General features: G+C 40.1%; 1 protein-coding gene across 1 annotated transcript in view; it reads left to right on the forward strand.

Moving 5' to 3' along the window:
- Window positions 1-14394, forward strand: part of SEMA5A (semaphorin 5A) — a 450728-nt gene that overhangs the window by 171603 nt on the left and 264731 nt on the right. The window lies entirely within an intron of this gene.

Raw genomic sequence — 14394 nt, forward strand, 5'->3', positions numbered from 1 at the left:
CCTCTTCAGAAGAAAAAAAATACTCATCACACCTCTCTCTTACTTTCAGGAAATCTGCCTTCTTTAATGAAACCGATGAAAAACTAATGGTAACAAATGGTAATGAGTAGCTAATAGGTAACGAAAACCCTAATGGTACCCCGTGGCCATCCCAGCATCCAAATAAATACTAAATATTACATCAGATTTGAAGGAATTCTAATACATTTGTTTTAACATATCTGGGCCCCAATAGGCATCATCAGATTTTTAGACACAAAGGACAATCCTAAATATTTGAATTTTTTTGAGAGTTCCAAAGCTGAACTTTCTCACAAAATATTTTGGTTTCCATCCCCTAGGGTACTAAAATGTATTAATATCTATACATTAGTCAGATAGTAATTCAAGATATTTGTTTTTGCTGTAGAATAATGAATTTGATTAATTCACTTATCTATGAATGATAAGATTCTCTCTCTCTTTTTGTCTTTTAACTGTCCATGTGGTTCTAGGCATTAGAGTATATGAAAATAACTTGTAAGATCCCCTCTGGATTCACACACTTTGCTTGAGTCCCTGCCATGTGGCTTCCTGTTTCTAGACCCAGGGGACCTCCTCTTCTATGTCGGTCTGCACACAATAATCCTTTCATCCCTTTGACCATTAATTGGAAAGTTATGACATTTACAAAGAACATTTCTCAAAACCATGGGAATCCTTGCATTTGGACCAGATGTTCAGAGAATTTTCATACAGGAATAAAGTATCTGTGACAATGAGCAGCAGCCTCATTAAAAGAAAGGACACATGGATAACATTTCAATGGAGGCATGAATGTTGTCAGAAGCATGGAGAGGTGTATGTGGATTATCCATTCTTTCCTACAGTGGCAATTGTTTGCCTAACTGTGTTCTATATCGTTTACCTGTTGAGACTTCCATAGCTTTGTTTTTGAAGGGAGCCTTCACAGGTAATTATATTTCAGGGTAATAAAGACTACTGTAATGTACCATGGGGCTTGATGTGAATGGGCTAACAAAGGGAGAAAAATCAGAGAATGCTCCTAAGAGAGAAAGTGTAAGAAGGAAGTCAGAAACCAACTTTAGAACTGTAGAAGCTAAAATCACAGGAAACCAACAAGATGGGCTAGGGTGAAAGGGGAGACTATGGGTAGTGGAGGAATTGTGAGAATCATTGGATGGATTGACAGAGAGTGGTGGGTAGCGAGAGGAAGGAAAATGGGGTTGAATTCTTGGATTATAGGTTGGATTATTACCATGAGTGGCGGAGACGATGACCAGAGGGGAATATGAACATGAGGGCTGTGATTGGTAAAGGCAGATCATGAGACCCCTTTGAAGATGGCTGACTAACTTCCAGTTCTGAATTATAGGCAGAAGTTTTGTAAAGAGGGACATATATGGAAAGCATCTCTGCTTAGTAAGTACACATGCTTATGTTTATCTATGCTTAGTAAGTACATATTCTTATGTAAAGCTACATGGATATGAAAGATTGACCATTGGAAATTGTGAGTGCTGCCTGTGTGTGCGTCTGTCTCCTGTCCTGTCGCCTGAACCTCTTGGGAGTGGGCAGAAAAGAGACTCCAGCAGAGCACAGCTGCTCCGCTTCGAACTCTTTCTAAGGAAAGAACGCCATTGAAACAAGAAGAAAAAATCACACTAAGAACTGTGCTGGATTACTGAAGCCCAGCATTTCTTCTCAGACTGTCTTCTCTGCTGTATGCTTGGGCCTAAGATTTGATCCTGTGTGAGGCTTCATCCACGGAGGACACCCCTTCCTTGGAGGCAAGTCAACCCATCCAGAAAGGGCGGAGCCAGAGGATCATGTCCCCATATATCATTCAGCCAATGAAAATCCCACAATACAAGGTGACAATGAGGAAAAAAACACAGGCCAGCATCAGACATAGAGAATGAAGGTGACAGTTCTGATGATCAGAAAACGACCAACCAGCTATTCAATCTCTCAGATAAGGAGTTTAGACAAGCAATATGGAAGTCATCTACCACAAGCCAATGGCAAATATTATCCTCAATGGAGAAAAACTAAAAGCCTTCCCTCTAAATTCTGGCACAAGACATGGCTGTCCTCTCTTACCACTCCTATTCAACATGGCACTGGAAGTACTCGCTATAGCGATTAGGCAAGAAAAAGATATCAAGGGAATCCAGATAGGAAAGGAAGAAGTCAAGCTCTCGCTGTTTACAGATGACATGATACTCTACTTAGAAAAACCTAAAGACTCTACCAAAAAGCTTCTAGAAATAATACACTCATATAGCAAGATGGCAGGCTACAAAATTAACACACAAAAATCAATGGCCTTTCTATATAGCAATAGTACTAAGGAAGAAATGGACATTAAAAAAATAACCCCATTTACAATAGTGCCACACAAACTCAAATATCTTGGAATCAACTTGACTTGGTAGGATTAACATAATCATAATGGCAATACTTGTACAGATTTAATGAGATTCCTCTAAAGATACCCGTGACATTCTTCAAAGAAGTGGATCAGGCACTTTTGAAATTCATTTGGAACAATAAACACCCTAGAATAGCTAAAGCAATCATTGGGAAAAAGAATATGGGAGGAATTACTTTCCCCAACTTTAAACTTTACTACAAAACAATAGTTATCAAAACAGGATGGTATTGGAATAAAGACAGGCCCTCAGATCAGTGGAATAGGCTTGAATACTCAAGAGAATGTTCCCCAGACATACAATAACCTAATTTTTGATAAAGGACCAAAAAATCCTAAATGGAGCTAAGAAAGCCTCTTCAACAAGTGGTGTTGGCACAACTGGCTAGCCACTTGCAAAAAATAGAACTTAGACCCCCCAGCTAACATCATGTATGAAGGTAAAATCCAAATGGATGAAAGACCTCGATATCAGGCCCGAAACCATAAGATATATAGAATAACACGTAGGCAAAACACTCCATGACATTGAGACTACAGGCATCTTCAAGGAGGAAATGGCAGTCTCCAAGCAAGTGAAAGCAGAGATTAACAGATGGGAACATATTAAGCTGAGAAGCTTCTGCACCTCAAAGGAAATAGTGCCCAGGATACAAGAGCCCCCCACTGAGTGGGAGAAACTATTCACCCAATACCCATCAGATAAGGGGCTAATCTCCAAAATATACAAGGCACTGACAGAACTTTACAAGAAAAAAACATCTAATCTCATCCAAAAATGGGGGAAGAAATGGACAGACACTTTGACAAAGAAGAAATACAAATGGCCAAAAGACACATGGAAAAATGCTCAACACCTCTAATTATCAGGGAGATGCAAATCAAAGCAACTATGAGGTACCACCTCACACCACGGAGATTGGCACACATCACAAAGAATGAGAATAAACAGTGTTGGCGGGAATGTGAAAAGAAAGGAACTTTTATCCACTGCTGGTGGGAATGCCGCCTAGTTCAACCTTTTAGGAAAGCGATATGGAGATTCCTCCAAAAACTGAAAATCGAGCTCCCATATGATTAAGCTATACCACTTGTCTGAATATACCCTAGGAACACAAAAATACAATACAAAAATCCCTTCCTTACACCTATATTCATTGCAGCACTATTTACCATAGCAAGACTCTGGAAACAACCAAGATGCCCTTCAACAGACGAATGGCTAAAGAAACAGTGGTACATATACACAATGGAATATTATGCAGCTGTCAGGAGAGATGAAGTCATGAAATTTTCCTATACATAGATGTACATGGAATTTATTATACTGAGTGAAATAAGTCAGAGAGAGAGAAAGACGCAGAATGGTCTCACTCATTTATGGGTTTTAAGAAAAATGAAAGACATTCTTGCAATAATAATTTTCAGTCACAAAAGAGAAAAGAGCCTGAAGTTCCAGCTCACCTCAGGAAGCTCACCAGAAAGAATGATGAGTTTAGTTAGAGAAATAACTACATTTTGAACTGTTGTAATAATGAGAATGTATGAGGGAAATGGAAAGCCTGTCTAGAGTACAGGTGGGGGTTGGGTGGGGAGGAGGGAAATTACACCTATATTCATTGCAGCACTATTTACCATAGCAAGACTCTGGAAACAACCAAGATGCCCTTCAACAGACGAATGGCTGAAGAAACAGTGGTACATATACACAATGGAATATTATGCAGCTGTCAGGAGAGATGAAGTCATGAAATTTTCCTATACATAGATGTACATGGAATTTATTATACTGAGTGAAATAAGTCAGAGAGAGAGAAAGACGCAGAATGGTCTCACTCATTTATGGGTTTTAAGAAAAATGAAAGACATTCTTGCAATAATAATTTTCAGTCACAAAAGAGAAAAGAGCCTGAAGTTCCAGCTCACCTCAGGAAGCTCACCAGAAAGAATGATGAGTTTAGTTAGAGAAATAACTACATTTTGAACTGTTGTAATAATGAGAATGTATGAGGGAAATGGAAAGCCTGTCTAGAGTACAGGTGGGGGTTGGGTGGGGAGGAGGGAAATTTGGGACATTGGTGATGGGAATGTTGCACTGGTGATGGGTGGTGTTCTTTACATGACTGAAACCCAAGCACAATCATATATGTAATTAAAGTGTTTAAATAAAATAAAATATATTAAAAAAAAACTAAGGGGTGTTTTCATCACAAGAAAAAAAAAAAGAAAGATTGACCATTGAGTGCCCAGAAAGATAATGCAATACGCATGGTGTTTCTTGTACATGAGGTCAACTCAGGTTTGTTTCTTGGTAACTCTCATGATTCCTTAGGCTCAGCAAGAGTGATCTCTGAGTGCAGAGCCCTGAACACTGCTGGGTGTGTCCACCAAATAAAAATATATATGAACATATATAAATAAAGAAAGATTGGTCTTTGATAGTGTGAACTTGAAAGGAAATAAGGTTTAGGATAGTTTGAGGTACACCTTTCTTTAGTGAGGGAAACAGAATTCTGAACACAGAGGTAATTAGGAAGACAGTTTTTGGCAATTGTTCAGAGACTAAGTCACTGAGCACAAATAAGCTTTTCAAATTGACTGAGCTTTTCTGTGTTAGTTCTTTACATTGTCCCCTTCTTGACTTTTCTATACCATTGTCCTACCAGTTGGCTGCCCTAGTCATGGGTTGTGTACCTTCCCATTGCTTATTTCTCCTGTGCCCACACAACCCAGATGAGAGATGCTGGCATAAACTTAGTGGATTTGACCGTTGAGAGCTAACCAGTGCTAGATGTAGGGTAGTGGCAATAGAAGTTGCGTTCTGGGTCTCCCTGCCACCACTGCAAACTTTCTGCATCTAGGCAGAGAAAAACTCACTTTCTGCTTGATGAGAAAGTGGCACTGTCTTAAAGGAAAGCAAATGAGCCTTATGGATAATAATGTTCGCACCATGAGAATCATTTATAACTTGATTATCTTATTGTGCTCACATGAGTTTGCCTGGAAGAAATGTCTCTGGATAAATTCTTTAGAATTCGTCAATACATCTGTAGTTAATGTTGCCTTGAAGGACCCATTATTTTAGTTTTTCTTTTCTTTCTGTCTTTGGAAGGGTTCTCATTGGTTTAGCCAGCCTCAAAGTAGATTGTATGAACTTTTACTTTATTTTAAAACCTGCTGACAGATAAAATGAATATTGCCTTTGTGTAAATAATAATTTTATCTAATGGACTTCATTTATTTTTATGATTCCTCCAGGCAATCTGGAGCTAAACAGGGAAAAAAGGCAAAAGTATAATAACAATTCCCTTTGAAGAGATATAAAATAAGGTCACCGGAGCTGAAACATTATTGAAATGTATGAAATAGTTTAACGTTTGCTTTTCCACATTTTATATCATGAGGTCAATTTATATATTCATAAAATTCCATCTTATCTCCTTTCAGATATGTTGAAGAAAACCTGTGAATAACAAAGTATACCTGGAGATGCTGGCTAATGCCACTTCTGCTTATTAAGCTTATTATGTTCCTCAACATATTTCATTATTTTAGATCCAAAAGCTCTTTTGGCTAAAAATTGGCAGTCAAGGAACTTTAAGTAGAATAATGTACATACTTGACATACAAAATACTGTGTAAAATGTAAAGTTCAATATGGTATGGGAACTCAGTTCTTATAGATACTTAACAGAGTAACAAGAAAACTTGCATTTTATTCCAGTTCCAAAGAATACAAGGTGGTTATTGTTTTTGAGAAAAGTTGAGAAGAATCTGTTTACTTGAATGCTCTGCATTAACTTATGTTTATTGTTTTATTGATTCTTCACTTAATTTCATTTCCGCTCAGACTTGAAACTGTCTGATGTTTCTGCAAGCAAAGAACATAGATTCATTCGCTCTGGTCTCATCCGGCCCTAGATGCAATGAGTCTTCCAGATCTATGTTGTCTCCTTCTTTGAAAATCTAAGCCAGAACCTTTTAGAAGCCAAAATTTTCATTTCTTTGTACACTCTATAGAAATCTTACCACTTCCTCTGTTTTTGAAGACATTGATCCCACTTCTGTTTAATGGTTGTCTGAGATGTTTTCTCTGATTGACTACCCTCAACTGTGCTCTGGAAGTACCTCATTAATATACTGTTCTCTTTTTATCTCCTTTCTTCCAAAGAACCCACTTTTGCCCTCAAGGGACACACTTCCATGTGGTTGATAAATTAGCTGATTATTTAAGACCCTTCCTGTGTACTCACCATGAATTTACCTCTAAAAACTTCTTGGGAGACTGAACTCTGTGCCTAAGATTTGAGTCAAAGCTGGAGTCTTAGATCCAAAGTGTTTGTGTGTGGAATGCCAGTGTATGTAGGGAGCCTGACTGTGATGCAAAACTTGGGTAACAGGGGCCTGCTTTGCTGAACTTTGGCTTTACACATTTGATTCCACATCAACCTCAAATATCCCTGGAAGGTCTTCTTTGCTCTTTGATCCCCACCCTAAAGACAGAGTCCAGAAATCTTTCATCTGGCCTCTTGTTCACTGTCCTTTCACCTTGGTTCTGCAAGGAATCAACTAATTTCCTGTTTGATAGGAAATTCAAGGCAGCCACTTCACAGTGGTGCTTGCTCACTGACAAAGGGATGTGCCAATTTTGGCTGGATTCAGACAGTTCATTTGATTAGAATGCACCAATGTGGGGCTGGAGCTGGGTGGTCATTCCCTAGATTATTTCTAATTAGTTGGATCCTTAGAACCCAGGCAGATTCTATGACTATGTGTGCAGACTTGGGTCAAGTAGCTGGGATTGCAGTTAATGCGTGGAACGAGCTGTCTGCCTGGCTGGTCTTGGTGGTCCTGTGAGTGGAATTTGGCAGGGGTAGAGCAGCATGCACTTGATGAATGGTGAGAAGACTCCATGCACATCAGTGTATGAATGAGCCTGCAAGATTACCCTGCCTGGGTGAAGGGGCTGAAGGGAAGGCTGACTCAGTGGGCACAGCTGAGGGAAAACTAGGGAAGGGGTGGCTGGTGGAAAGGGCACCCTATTTGTTTTGGAAAGCAGCGAGGAATCCCCAGAGGTTTAGAAAGGAGCTGAGCCATTTGCTTGGCACCACTTGATGGTTGCATAACTATACCCTTAGTTGGCTGTGCCACGACTTGCAGGGATAAGTCCAGGTGGAGGGTTGGGGTGGTGGGACTGAGCCTGGGGCTTCTGTTGAGTTCTCTCTCAGTTCTGTGGATGATCAGCTCAGTGAACCTTGCAGTAAGGACAGAGAGGGGAAGACAGAAGGCAAAGGCAGCGGGTGCTTGGGAGTGGCCCGCCTCCCACTTTGCCTCCACATCCTGCCCTTTGTTTTTCTGAGGCTCGGGGACACTCACTTTCCAGGATGCAAAGCCCAGGGAGCTGCTCTAGGGCCCAGATACTAAGGACAGCTCCGCTGTGGGCCAGTGCGGGACTGGATGGATTCCTGCCTCTCTTCTGATCCACTAGCTACAGTAGAAGTTCCAGCTTTCAGGTATAAAGGCTGGGGCGGGAGGGTTTATTCCACTGTACCAGTGAATTCGAGCTCTGTAGAGAGCAGTATGCTGAGCTGATTAGGGGTCTGATTTGTATTAATAACTCCTTGGGTTTTGTTCTTGAAGCAAGAAGTCTTGTGTAACCTTTTATTCTCATTTCTCTCTCTCTCTTTTTTTTTAAATCTGGCAGCATTTTTTTTAAAGCCTAAAACGAACAGTCTATTTTATGTTCCCAAAAGCCTATTCATTTGCAGTGTGGGTGTGAATGGGAGAATGTTATTTATTGCACAGACATTTATATCTTGAGTTTTGCTTATTTAGAGTGAGCATTTAGAGAGAGCCTCCCATCTCAGGAAACCACAGGGATGTTGAAGGAAGTGAGTAGTAAGTAACTTTTTTTTTAAATAAATAAAAAATAAAAAAGAGCCAACTTTAGTGTCCTAGAGCAAAATTTTCTATGGACAATACTGTTCTATTGGCATTCTCTCAGCTCATGTATTTTAAATTTGCCAGAGGCGGTTGGAGGAAGCTCGAACAACTTTTATTGAAATTAATACTTTGAAAATTCCTTCATAATGCAGTCTCCCATCTAGGAAACCGGCATAATTAACACTACTTTCATTTTTATTGGAATTTTTCTGACATGATGCAGTGTAACTTCAAGTGGGTGATATACAGAAGCAAATTGAAAAACCATCTTTTTTTTTTTCAGTGCTGTTCACTTGCTTTATGTCTAAGGAGGGAGGGGCACTTATGTCCATGAGTTTCAGTTTCTTAATCCTGAGTGAGTTGGCAATGTGTGGGCACAGTTTGGATGGGCACACGTAGGGAGGGGAAATTGGAACACCTGGAAGGAGGGGTTGAGTGGAGGAGGCCACAGATGGTGTTATTGCAAAGACCCACAAAGCCGCTCTCAGAATACACTTTGATGAGTGCTGGGAGGGAACCTGAAAGTTCCAACATAAATATGACTACCTCACTCTTCTTCCTACCACCAAGAGACCCAGGGTTCTGTGGTTCAGAGGAAGAAGCAATTATAAGGTGCAGGGAAGAGGGATTAGGGAAAGAAGCTTGGAGCCACAGACAGGTTAGTCCATGAAGTTGGTCTTGCTTGCTGGGATGTGTGGAGCAGCCCACACTGAGTGAGACCTGTCCACCTGGACATGATGACTATCCCCTCATGCCAGCACAGTCTTTACTATTATTTTTAAAACATACTTGTTACTTTATTTAAAGAAAAATGCATCACATCATTGACCTAGTTGACCACAGGACATCTGATTCCAGATAAGTGAGAACAAATTTATTAACATGTATAGAAAAACATAAAAAAGAAAAAGGAAGAGAAGAAAGTTTTTTTAAAAAGAAAGAAAACATAAGTACAGTAGCAAGCACATTTGTGAAAATTCTTGTGTTTCCAATGAGGTTATTAATACGATGACAGAAGACGTAGGAAGCTCTAATTGTTAGTGGTCCATTCTGATAAATTGCTGTATTCCTGTAGGGATGATAGCATTAAACAATGAAGATGTCCAGTATTTCAAAGCACTATTACTGATACTGTGACTTTCAAATATGTGTATTGAGCTGCCAAGCCTCATGGAAGAAGGAAATTACCAAGGGAATGTGCTTGCACTTTCTCCAAAATACCCTAGTGATATCATCAGCCTAAAGACCAGTGTACCTAAAGTGTGGTCAGACTGGTGTCCCCAAAGTGAATTGTAGAGAGGTGATGAGGCAGGGCCATTGGGAAAACAGTGATTCTGGGTGATATAGAAGTAGCTGATGTGGTTTCGGTAGAGGAGGGGCTTGGCCCTTCCTCAGTGTCTTTATTTTAAGAAGATAAAAACCACAGTGAAATACTTCACAGCCTGCAAATGATCCAGCTTTGCACAACACTTGTGCTGGCCAGCAGCCTGTGCTTAGTTGAACAGGGCACACTTCTGTATCTTGAACCATGTGCTTGTTTTTCCCTTCCAGCCTCTTCCAGCGTGAGCACAAAAATCTCAGGGATAAAAGACATACCTCTTTCTCTTCCTTTCCTCAGAGACCAAGACATTGATTTTGAGTGTATGTCTGTGTTCAGGAAGCACAGTTCCCAGTGCTGTTGGCTCCTGGAACTAGTTTCACATTTTCAAGAAAGAACTTTGCTGTTTCTATTGGGTGAATATTATGTGTGAGGTTCTTTATTATATTATTTTCCAAGTGTCTTTTCCATGTTGTTTTAATCTTCACTGGTTTCCTTTGGTGTGTAACAGGAATAATCTTGTACCCTTCTCTGAATGAAAAAGTGGGGTTGCTCTGCATATAGCATACTGTCTGCAGAATCTTAACCCCTAACAATTATTTAAGTCAGAATGGGAAGCAAAGAGGGCTCTTTGAGTGTTTTTTATTCAGGAGTTCCTGATTCTTCTACACATCTCCAGTGCTACTTACTCTTTTGGATGAAGGAAAATGAATCAGGCTTGGAGATGTTTGTTTCTGGTTTGAGTCCATACCCTGCAAGGCTCACCTCAGTATAATTCTTTTTTCTTTTCTTTTCTTTCTTTTTCTTTTCCTTTCTCTTCTTTTCTTTTCTCTTTTCTTTCTTTCCTCTTTTTGCTGCCCTTTTTTCTTTTCTATTTTTCCTTCTTTTTCTTTTTTTTAGTTATCATGAAATTACAGTTATTAATGACTGGGTTTCAGGCATACAAGGTTTCTCATCAGTGTTCACATCTCTCCACCAATAAACCCCTCATTCCAGTGTGCCTCCCACTCACCAGTCTGCCTCAACTGGAAACACTTTTCGAAAACTGTATCTATTTTCAGGGACTGGAGCAGTGGCACAAGTGGTACGGCGTCTACCTTGATCATTCTAGCCTAGGATGGACCGCGGTTCGATTCCCCGGCGTCCCATATGGTCCCCCAAGCCAAGAGTGATTTCTCAGCACATAGCCAGGAGTAACCCCTTAGTGTCACCAGGTGTGGCCAAAAAAACAGAAATAATTATCTATTTTCTTGTTTTGTTATTTCCAGTATAGTTGTTCACAGTACATCCTACTTTGTGGTCTTTCTGGCCTCCTCCTCCTGGCTAAATACTTTCCCCCAACTTAAACATGGCCCCCTCAGGTGGCATGTTTGCTACCAAACACTACTTCTCATCATCTTTATTCTCATCATCTTTGGGTATTTATTATTTCTAGTTCTCAGGGTCATGCCTGGGTTTGCAGTGTGCAAGGGAAGAACTTGTGGTATGGATCTTTGAGTTTTATAATCCAGGACAAATGAGCTGATGCATCTTTTCTGCCCTTATTGTGTGCTGGAGTCATTGGGTTCATGTCCTCTTTCCCTCCCTTTCTCTCCTTCCTCTCTGTACTCTTATCATCTTTAATGAGGATAGGCTTTGTGATCCCAGGGAAGCCCCATCTAAACTCTCTGTCTTGTAGAACCTTTAGCTGTTCTTCTTCCTCCTTACTCACGCATATCGGCTCCTAGAGCAGTGACTCTCTCTCTTCTTCTTTTTCTTCTTGACTTTCCATTTCTGAGCAGAAGTGACTTTTCATGCTGGGCTACTCTGGCACTTGCCTAACTTGCATTTTTCTTAACCAAATTGCCTTCATGAATCTTTGTATTTCCTTAGCTGTCGGGTTGGTAGTGTAGTATCCATCCCTACTTTGGATCCATCCTTGCCTTTCTCTGGTCCTTGCCCTGTGGCTTTTCTTTCTTTCTGCTCAAACTGTGTTTGCAAAGTTGCTATTGGCTATCTGCCAGCTAACATAGTGGCCCCGATCTGTCTATAGAATGCAGTGGATAAGCCACTTATATCTGCTGCTTAATTCATTCCCTTTTAGCTGTTTTAGAGACAGGGTGTTACATCCTTGTCTGGCTGTGGCACACACACACCCTTATCCCTGGGCTCGGCTGGGACTCTCACTTATCCACATTTTGTTTATGGTACTGGCTCGTAGTTGATAGGGTGACTGTGTAGTTGCCTGAACATCTTTGAGAAGTAGGGATTTTGTGTACTTGGGTCACACACTATTGTGGCATTTGGGGTTCCAAATAGCAGAGTTGGTGGGACATGAGCAAATATGAGCAGCAAACATGATCTAACTTGAGGCCTTGTGCTTAAAAGAAATTTTGGACCCTAAAATGCATTATTATTGGATTCCAACTTGTAGGAATTATTTGATCTCGAATTCCCTTCTTCGTCTCCTTTTCTCATCTTGTACAATTACTTTTCAAATCACAGATTTGAAACAAACCATTTTCTTTATCCACATTTCTCCTGGCTTCTCTGATCTTTTCCAAAGATTAGATACTGGATTTTGCTTTTCTTATCCTCTAATCTGGGTTTCCAGTGGTCATCTGCCTTTCATTTTAAATTTTTCCAGCATGTAAACCCTAGCATGCTCTCAACACACATATCATCTTTATCTGTACACAATACTTCTGCTGATGAATATACTTAGATATGTGGCATTATGACCCTCAAGGCCACTTTGATTCTAAATCTTGAGCCTGTCTGCACCTCTTTGAGTTCTGTTTTCCCAAGGGTTAACAGGCCAGTATTTCTCAGCTGGGGGCATACAGCCATCTGAGGGTCTCAGAACTTTCAAAGTGGGTGCCTGGAAAAATCTCATGAAAGGGGCCAACAATAGGGTCTAGATGCAAAATTTATAGGACAGGGGTGCCACCAAAGGAAACTGAGTCAGAAGTGAGAAACAAGTTGAGAAATGCCAAATGAAACCATTTTTATCATGTTTTACACTTTGGTGTTGGGATTCTAGAAGAGTTGGCCTGGCAGAATTCTTTGCTCTCTGGATAGGTACTGATGCCATGCAATGCATTTCTGCTTCACTTAGATATCAGGTACCCTGGCTAAGTGGGCTGTGCCAATAGGGACACCCATAGGTGGTCTCTGTTAAAAGGACACAGGACCTGCACCTTACAAACTGATGCCTTGATGCCCAGAAAAGTGTACTAGAAAATTTTTAGTCTTTTAGGATCTGGGCTTGGGAACTCACATACCATCACTTGTTTTATGTTTGATGACATGAATTGTGTCTGTCAATGGGCTTTAGTCCCTAACACATAAGAGAAAGGTCAGTCTGTGATCTTAATTTTCTCTGTTTCCTTTGCCCACTTTCTTGGGTGATTCCTATGTTTGCCTGGATTTTAATTTCTCTTGGCAATATATTTTGTTACAAGTTTTTTAAATTTCTCTTCTGCACCATTCCCTCCTCTTCGATCGCTTCAAATTAACAAGTTGGATGACTATCTCCCTACAGCTCTTTTGAATTTTGTTTTGTAATTGACAATACTCCTTGTTCACATGTTGATATACTATATTTTTTCTTGAAAGTATAGACATGAATTTCTTTAATTTCTGTGATTTTTTTCTTAAAATAAAATTTTTTTGTTTGTGTTTGGGTCACACCTGGCAGCGCTCAATAGATACTCCTGAATATGCTCTCAAAAATCACTTGTGGTAGGCTCAGGGGGCCATATCTCATGCTTGGGATTTAACTCACATGTAAGGCAAACACCATACTTGCTGTGCTATTGCTCCAGCCCCCAAAATAATTTAAAAGAATCACCATGAGATACAGTTACAGATTTGTCTATGATTGAGTTTCAGTCACAATGTTCAATGCCCATCCCTTCATCAATGTAGACATCAAATTTTAGTAGAATTCTGATTCAAATACAGTCCTGCTTTCTTCAAACTTTCCTTCTGTGTTTACTGGAACCTGAGTGAGTAACGCACCATCCCCAAACCTGGTGCTTGCTCCATTCTCATGCTTGACTATGTGTGTTTCTATCCTCTTTACCTGTTCTGGAATATTCCTCCAACGATATATATCTCTTAATATCCTCTTTATACCTGGCATGAAACTCCTATTATCTCCTCTTTGGACTCCCCCTGACCCCTCAAAATAGTAATCACACTCATATCTCCCACAGAACTTCTTTTTATGGGTTTTAAACAGCTTGGATCAGAGTTATTTTTACTAGCTTTTCTTATGCTTAATTTTTTAAATTATTCATCTTCTTGAAAGTCCCTCAGTTTCTAGCTCCGTAATTTAATTTCACCCTGTAGGTTCTCAATAGTGATTATGTTGAATATACAAGTGTATCTATAGTCCGGTATTTTGTAAGTAGCTCATGTGTGAAGTTCATAAATTAATTTTGCCATGTGGACCATTTTGGAAGAGTTGGAAAACCTAAAATGAATCCAGTGACTTGCAATAGACAATAGCTTGAGCCTTAGTAAGTTGGCTGTTTGGGATATTTGGCACTTACAAAAATGCCACAATAGATCCACGCTTGTGTGAGAGGAGGTGAGCAAGGTTCCAAGGAAAACCATAATCGGGCCCCGACTTGTAAGCAGCATTCCTCAGGTGCAGCAGTGAAAACCCACAGAGCTTAAGCCTACCATTTTTCCTTTCCAATAAAGCGGTTTA

Source organism: Suncus etruscus, chromosome 2 (genome assembly GCF_024139225.1).
Source record: "Suncus etruscus isolate mSunEtr1 chromosome 2, mSunEtr1.pri.cur, whole genome shotgun sequence".
Lineage (NCBI taxonomy): Eukaryota > Metazoa > Chordata > Mammalia > Eulipotyphla > Soricidae > Suncus > Suncus etruscus.